The following is an 8,137-nucleotide window of genomic DNA, read 5'->3' as shown; positions in this document are numbered from 1 at the left end:
ACCACTTAGAAATTTGTCTACATAATCCTCCCAGTTTCTTTCCACCTCCTTCTCATCCGATCCACCCCTTTTTTGTCTCTCATTAGAAAACAAACAGACGGGGGCTGGAGAGATGGCTCAGAGGTTAAGAGCACTGTTGGTTCTTCCAAAGGTCCTGAGTTCAATTCCCAGCAACCACATGGTGGCTCACAACCATCTGTAATGAGATCTGGTGCCCTCTTCTGGCCTGCAGGGATATGTGCAGACAGAACACTGTATACATAATAAATAAATAAATCTTTAAAAAAAAAAAAAAACAAACAGACATCTAGGGGATAATAATAAAATGAAATATAAAAAATCAACTAACACATCAGAATAAGACCAACAAACAAAGGGGAAAACATCCCCAAAAGAACAAACAGACACACAGAAAACTACTTGAGCAGAAGATTATTTGACACATAGACTTGGAGGATAGGAGACTTGACCTCCCAATCCGGTGCTGCTGTAGGGTTGCCTTGCTGCTCTGTAACATTCTGGGATACATCATGAGGACAGAAAGGCCAGGTGAGGGGGCAAGAGCAGGAAGGGAGGAGCGAGGGAAGTTTCCCTATCTGCAGTTCCACATGTCAGCGCCATCACAGTAGCAATCACTTTGAACTCAAGCTTCCTAAGGGACTTTCAGTTTCAGACAAGTACCTCTGTTTTCTTTTCTGAAGTAGTTAAATGATGAAGGATCCACTGGGAAAGGCCAACTTACAACTACAATCCATTTTTAAGAATCCATACAGTACTGGAGACAGACGTTAAAGTGATTAGGATTCATTTTAGGAACATCGGCTCTTTAGTGTTTCAGCCCATCTGTGGGTATTGTCTTTTTTTTCTTTTTTCGTTCCTTTATTTTATTGAAAATATTTTTCTCATATATTATATCCTGATTAAGATTTCCCCTCCCGGGGGCTGGAGAGATGGCTCAGTGGTTAAGAGCACCGACTGCTCTTCCAGAGGTCCTGAGTTCAATTCCCAGCAACCACATGGTGGCTCACAACCATCCGTAATGAGATCTGGTGCCCTCTTCTGGCCTGCAGGGACACATGCAGGCAGAATACTGTATACATAATAAATAAAATAATTTAAAAAAAAAAAGATTTCCCCTCCCCTACTTCTCCCATTTTTCTCCCAACCTCCCTCCCATCCTGATCCACTCACTTTCTGTCTCTCATTAAAAAGCAATTTCTTCTTAAAGTACGTGAAGAGGATTCATTTAACAAATTAAAGGGATTTATAAATAAGAACAAATTTCTGGTAAGCTTTAGCTCTACTGAAACAAAAGTTTAAAAATAAGATACTTGTGAAAATAATGATGATAAAATACAGCATAATGTTAGAAAAAGTGGCAAACTAAAATTAATGTCTTCTCAAAATAAAGCCATATAATTGAAACCAAGTATAACTACATACTTTCTAAGAATTGGTTTTTGTTTATTCATTTGTTTGTTTGTTTGTTTTGAGAAAGAACTTAAAGTTGGATAAGTAAGGAAGGGTAGAGGATTTGGAAGGACTTGTGGGATGGGAAAATCATGATCAAAGTATAAATTTAAATATTGTCTTAAATAATAAAATGTATAACAAGAAAACGAAATGCCAATCCAGAGCCTGAAGAACAGTGGCAAAATGGTTCCCTGGTGTGGTAGCTTCTTTCTCTACTGCTGTGACAAAGCACAGACCAAAACAATTCTGGGAAAGGTTTTATTTGGCTTACAGGTGACAGTCCACTGTGGAAGGAAGTCAAGGCAGGAACTTGAGCACAGAAATCTGGAGGCCGAATCTGAAGCAGAAATCATGAATGGATGTTGCTTGCTGGTTTCTGCTCTGCCTTACTATGCTACCTTTCTTATATAACCTATGTCCACCTACCTAAGCAAGGGACCACTCACAGTGGGCTAGACCTTTCCTCTATCAATCAGCAGTCAAGAAGATGTCCCACACACATGCCCAAAGGCTAGCTAATAAAGGCAGTTCTTAAACAAATGTTCCTTCTTCCCAACTTGACAAACGAAACCAAAAATCAGACAGTATATCTTGCATATACAAGCGTCTGGTCTTGAATTCCAGTACTAGGACACAAAAATGAAAAGAAATGGTCATCTTTTTTAAAAAATTGTATCAGTTGCTTGTTAAGACACAGAGCAACAGGGACACACAACCATTTCTAATAGAAATGCAAAATAAGAATGCCACTTTAGAAATGGTGTGACAACCCCTTACCATGCCAAACATTGACATACCTTTCTCCAAAGTATTGACCCCCCAACACACACACCTACAAGGATGGAGGTATGCCAAAGGAAGAAAAAAGTCTCTATCAAATTGCAGCAATATACACAATAAAATGAATATAGACATATTGAATGATAACACAAAGTATAGAATAAACATTTTTGCATCCACACTGATATAAATAAATGTGAATGCTGTGACTTGGATTTAAGTTGCTTCCGACAGGCTCATATGTTTAAGAACTTGGTTCCCATATAGTACTGCTGTGGAGTATTTGGAAGACGGGTCTCCTAGCTGGTGGATATGGATCACTAGGGGTGGGTTTTGAAGGACAGAGCCTACGCAGATTCTGGTCCTCTTTCTGCTTTTTGATACGTTAAGACCTTAACATGTCTGTCACATCTTCTCCCACCATACCATTCTACCTAGTCTTTTCTGTCATGGTCTGAGTGCTGACTCTGAAACCAGGAGCCCCAGAGTGAAATTCAATCAGATGCTTTCTAAGGCAGGGACGGTCTTTGAGGTTTTCTCCTAACATCAAGAGGGGTTTTCTCAGCTGCTTGATGCTCTTGTTTGTAAAGAGGAACTATCCATTGTTTTCACTTGCTACCAGCACTATTGTGGCTAATCTTCTCTTGATTGCTTGCCAGCAAGATCTACATTTTAATAGGGTCGTTCATTTGAGTCTTCTCATTCTTGCTTCAGAATAGTTAGTCCCCTTAGGAAGCATTATAGAGCTCTCTGTTCTAACAGCCTAACTCCCAGCATTGGCAGGCATTGTTTATTACTGCTCTGTGGATGGAGGCAGAAGTCTATTATTCTCCCACCTGTACCTTTTAGTGTCAGGACAAAGTCATCCCTAGACCCCTGGCTCCTCTTTACCTCTCAGTATGAAGTCTTTTCCTTATAAACCAGCTTAGGTAAGGTTTAGGAGGACCATTGTTCTTGGCCAGTTTATGGAGAAAGTTGCCCAGTTGCAATGGGCCAAGCATCCCAACCATCAGCTCCCTTGGACCTCACATTCATTCTCTTCCTGCTCTCTGCAATTCTCAGAGCCCCCTAACCTCATAGGCCCTCAAGTCCCACCACCAGCCCTAAGCACCGCCTTGTTTTTACACAGAAACTCTTCCCCAAACTTCCCGTCACCCTTACATGGATCCTAGGAAACGATCTAATGATCAACTTACAGTTAAAATGTGAACTTTTTATTGTTAACGATCTTGATCTTTGTATAAATATTTTCTGTATAAACAAAAATGAAAAGAATTTATACTAACCTATGGTGCCTTCTATCACCAGTAACTATTATACTAAATAATGGTATTTGGGTTTACAAATCAGGTTTAGCAGTTTTTCTCCTTTAAGAAATGATCAGCCACAATGAAAGTCACAATTATGGTACCCCTCCTCTCCATTAAATGACCTCAGCAACTATCATTCTATAACAATTAGATATCAGTACTTTAATACTGAGTATGTACATGAATCCCTGAAGAATGATGTTCAAATGTAAACTGCTGGGTAGGTCTGCAGTAGAGAATTCTAACTTGTTCCCAAGGGAAACTTTACTTAGAATAACACTGCATAAAAATTAATCTAAAGGAGACTTGATCCTTGACTGAAAATTGGAGTCTTTAGTTCCATTCATCTACTACACCAAGGATGCTAAGTTATTTACATTTGGGATGGACTTTTAAAATATTACTAAATTAAAAAATGATCCCTGACCTGTATGTCCCCTCTTGAAAACCCCTGACCCACACAAACCATAACACTGACAAAAATGAAGATACAGAAGGCAACAGAAAGCTTAGCAAGTAAAGGAGTTTGCTGTGCTAGCCCAACAACCATAGTGTAAGCGCCAAGTCCCAGGGTGGAAGGAAAGAACTGAATCTTGAAAGTTATCCTTGAACCTCTACATGAGGTCCTTCACACGTGTGCGCGCACACACACAGATACACACACACATACAGACACAGACACAGACACACACACACACACACACACACACACACACACACACACACATACGCACACAAATAGCACGTTGCAGAAATCCAGCAGCAGTCTACAAGACTCCACCTACCAGGGTGAGCAGTACAGCTGCCAGGATGGCCTTAGGTCTGCTGACCCAAGCTTCCAGGTAAAGGCGGCGAGCAAAGAAGGGCCTCCCAGGTTGACCCCGGACCTGCTAGAGCAGTGGGATGGTGGTGTCCCAGAACCAAGAGCACACGGGAAGTTGTGACACCAAGGGAGACTATCGCCCAACTCAATGGGACCCTAGTCCCAGCACCGGGTTCCCACCTGGCAGAAGACTGCTCACAGATGGACACAAGGGAAAGGGACAGGCAGCTGTGTACACTGATCAGGACTCCAGGGTGGGGGGCCAGAGCTTCCTGTCCCATGCTCCGATGGTCTAATATTGAGATGGGAGTGGAGAAGGGCTTCCTTCCAAAACCTTGGCCTCCTTGGTGAAGTGCATTCAAGTGGATGCTGCCCCACATCATCCAAAGCAGGGAACACTGGGGCCAGGGACATCCACAACCTCGCCTCAACAGGCAGGCCGTCCAGGTACCTGAGGTGGAGACAACAACACATCAAAAGAAGAAACATTGCACCCACCTGCCCTCTTGCCTACCAAAACTTGGGACCGGTCCCCACCTTAACCGTCTCCTAGGCAGCACCAGGCAACCATTCTGACCTACGTCCACATCTGTCACAATCTCTCTCCTCTGCACAGACCTCCACCTCCCACCCCTAACCTCCCACCTCCCGACCCTACCCTACACCAAATACCAGGCACCACTCAGGAAACTTCTCTTCCTGTTCTGTAACTTCCCCAAAACCTGTCAGGCAAGGAACTCTCTGTATCCTCTGTGGACAACCACCTACCTGTGGCAGGGCCTAGGAACACACAGGACTCGGCTCTCTCAAGAGATTCCAAGTGGACCGAGGACAGGTAACATAGAATCTCAGGGACAAGAAGCAATTCTCACTCTTAACACCAGGATGCCTACAGCACACACCCACCCTGTGTGTCCTTATGGATTTCCCTAAACATTCCACGTGTCCTCACACAAATTTCTCTCCACAGACCCAGACCCATGGAACAGAAAAAAGTGTCCACAGACAGGGTGGGTCTGCCCACCAGCCTGCATGAAAAAAAAAAAAAAAACACCAACAAACTAGAGAACAACCAACACCCCACAGGCAGATTCTCATTTGCTCTGGCCTTACTTTCTCTCTCTCTCATTTATCTATCCTCCTCTACCTCCACCTCCACCTCTATCTCTGTCTTTCTCTGTCCCTCGCTCCTATGTACAGTCCCAACCCTGGTATCCAGGTTAGCTAGGCCATGTTCAGTAGGGAAATGCTTTTCACTCCTCAACAGAAAGCCTTCCTTCAATGAGCACTGAAAGTCTCCAGAGGCTCTCCTCCACACTGCTGACATCTTTCATGATGAAGCCTAGAAGAAAATCACTCTCCCTGCCACCTGGAGACAAGCCTGTCTATGCTCTTCCAAATCTCCCTCTCTACAAAGCTTCCTGGAGACTTTTGCTGTGGCTAAGAAGGGAGCTTCCTGGTGATGGGGGTGGGTGTGGAGGACCTGACTTCATGGACCTGCCTGTCATTCCACTTTAAAGGACGGTACTGCCACCTTCCCAATGCTTCCTACACAATGCTCTTACCAACCACGCTCTGGCATGCCCCTGAGCCCTAATCCACACACACGAAGCACCACTCTAAACCTTGTACTCACCTAAGCTGGATCTGAAGGATGGAGCCCTAGAAGGCTTCCCTACATGCAAACCTGTTCTTCCTCTACATCCCAGAGCTGACGACCATAACTCGTACATACTGTGCCTCTCAGGCACTGCTATGACTTCTCACAGTACTGGGCCACAATAATCCCAGGTATACACACACACACACACACACACACACACACACACACACACACACAAACACACACACACACACATACACAAAAGCGCTCCTGCATGCTTAGCAGTTGTAGGACTCCAGATAGTGCCCTCTGTTAATTTCAGAGCCTTCTCTAGGTATTCTTCCTGCTGAGATGATGTCTGGACATGAGAATGCAGGACAAGGGGCTTTTGGACCTTTGATGGTGGGAGTTCTTCCTGGGTTTAATGCAAATGAAGCTAGGCAGGAGAAGACAGGACTATGTGTGTCCTGAATGACACAGAGGAGGCTTGTCAGAGGAAGCACGGGCTGTGAAACCTGGCCACTATGGTACCTAAGTCCTGCCTGGCCTCTTTGTGAGCATCCCTGAGTCCAAACCCTGTTCTGGATGCTTCTACTGGAATTCACCTTGAGCCACCACACTGACATACTGGGTACAACAATCAGGTTGGATAGGATGATGATTGGGGAGTTGAGGGTTCCAGATCCCTTACAGGGATCTGGGGATGTGGCTCTGGAGCTGGAACCTTTTCTAACAGGTCCCAGTGCCTAAATTCAACCTGTAGCACAACTCAAGAGAAAATCCAGTTGTAAAAGAAACAAAAGGCAAGCCAGAGAGAAGTCCAGGCAGCCAGAGAGGAGAGGGGATGGCAGGAGGAGATAAATGGATGACAGACATTTGGCCAAGGTGGCTAGCAACCAGGCCTGAGACCCTGAGCACCTCCCAGAGATGCAGGGCAGAGTTTGTGTGGTCTCCGGAAGTGAGCTGTGGATACTGCTAGGGAGGCTCAGACAAAAGCTAGGGGGTCCCGGTGTGGCCTTGTGCACCACCGTAAGGGCAGGCGGGCTGGCACGGAGGCAGGAAAAGTTCCACACAACCACCCCCATGCAGCCCAGGCTGCACAATGCCCTGCGGAGAGGTCCTCTCCTGCTCCCAGACATGGCGGCCACAGGACCCGGGAGGCTGTGCTTCCGTGAACCCCAAGCCAGCCACGTTTTGCCCGCCTGGAGCCTGTCATCTGGACCCTGCTTCCTCCTGGAGCTCTCCTGGGTCATGGAGCGGGCCAGAGAACCACTTTGGTGCTGGGGGACCCAGGCGGGAGCCCTTCCCTAGGCGGCATGCCTCCATTTCCAGGGTAGCACAGGGACCTGCTGGTGGAATTGGCAAACTGAATCCGCGGGATGGCAGCAGGGCACCGAGAATGCCAAGGGCCAAGGGCGAAGGGTGCTCTCTCTCCGCCCTTCACAAAGAAAAAAAAAAAAAGCCAAAGCTCCAAGATGGAGGACAATCATCTAGGCTAGGACTGGACAGACATGCCACTCTAGGGCTGCTGCTAGGGATTCAGTGGTGTGCAGAAGGTGAGGGTGTGGTGTGTAGATGGGGGTAACAGACTTTAACTGGTTCCTCCATTGTAACCTCCATGCACTGCACTTCCCTGACACACTCGGCTTTGTGCCAGCCCCTGAAGGCCCTGCCTGAGGGTATGGTGGGGTGCAGGGAGAGAGGGCAGGTGGTGGAGGGTGTCATGGAGGGGGCCAAGTGGGGAGTATGTGGATGTGGAGGCAGGCTCACTTGAGAGTCTGAGCCACACCCTAAGGAAGTCCTCCACAAACCACATCTGGACTATAGGGGAGGAGCCAAAGAAACATAATAATGGGGTTGGGGTTCAGGGGCAGAGCATCGCCCCCTAGCTGCCAAACCAGGGTATTCTAACAGCTGCATCCCTACCTTAGCCCAGCCTTCACCCCAGACACACAGACACACACAGACACACACACAGAACCAGACACACACACACACACACACACACACACACACACACACACACACAGCAGCTTTCAGAGATCCAGTGACTGTCTACATGACTCCACCCACCAGGGTGACCAGTACAGCTTCCAGCATGGCCTTGGGTCTGCTGACCCAAGCTTCCAGGTCAAGGTGGCCCGGCAA

General features: G+C 46.4%; 1 long non-coding RNA gene across 1 annotated transcript; it reads right to left on the bottom strand.

Moving 5' to 3' along the window:
* Window positions 1-1,794: 1,794 nt before the first annotated feature.
* Window positions 1,795-5,236, bottom strand: LOC131901996 (uncharacterized). Its single transcript, XR_009376967.1, has 4 exons — window positions 5,155-5,236; window positions 4,567-4,837; window positions 3,450-3,504; window positions 1,795-1,810 (listed from the first exon to the last, which is right to left on the bottom strand). It is a non-coding gene; the product is annotated as an uncharacterized LOC131901996 (long non-coding RNA).
* Between the last annotated feature and the right edge of the window lie 2,901 nt (window positions 5,237-8,137).

The sequence above is a fragment of the Peromyscus eremicus genome, unplaced genomic scaffold (assembly GCF_949786415.1).
Source record: "Peromyscus eremicus unplaced genomic scaffold, PerEre_H2_v1 PerEre#2#unplaced_1121, whole genome shotgun sequence".
Taxonomy (NCBI): Eukaryota; Metazoa; Chordata; class Mammalia; order Rodentia; family Cricetidae; genus Peromyscus; species Peromyscus eremicus.
Note: the sequence above shows the minus strand (reverse complement) of the source record. Positions and strands in the feature narration are given on the sequence as shown.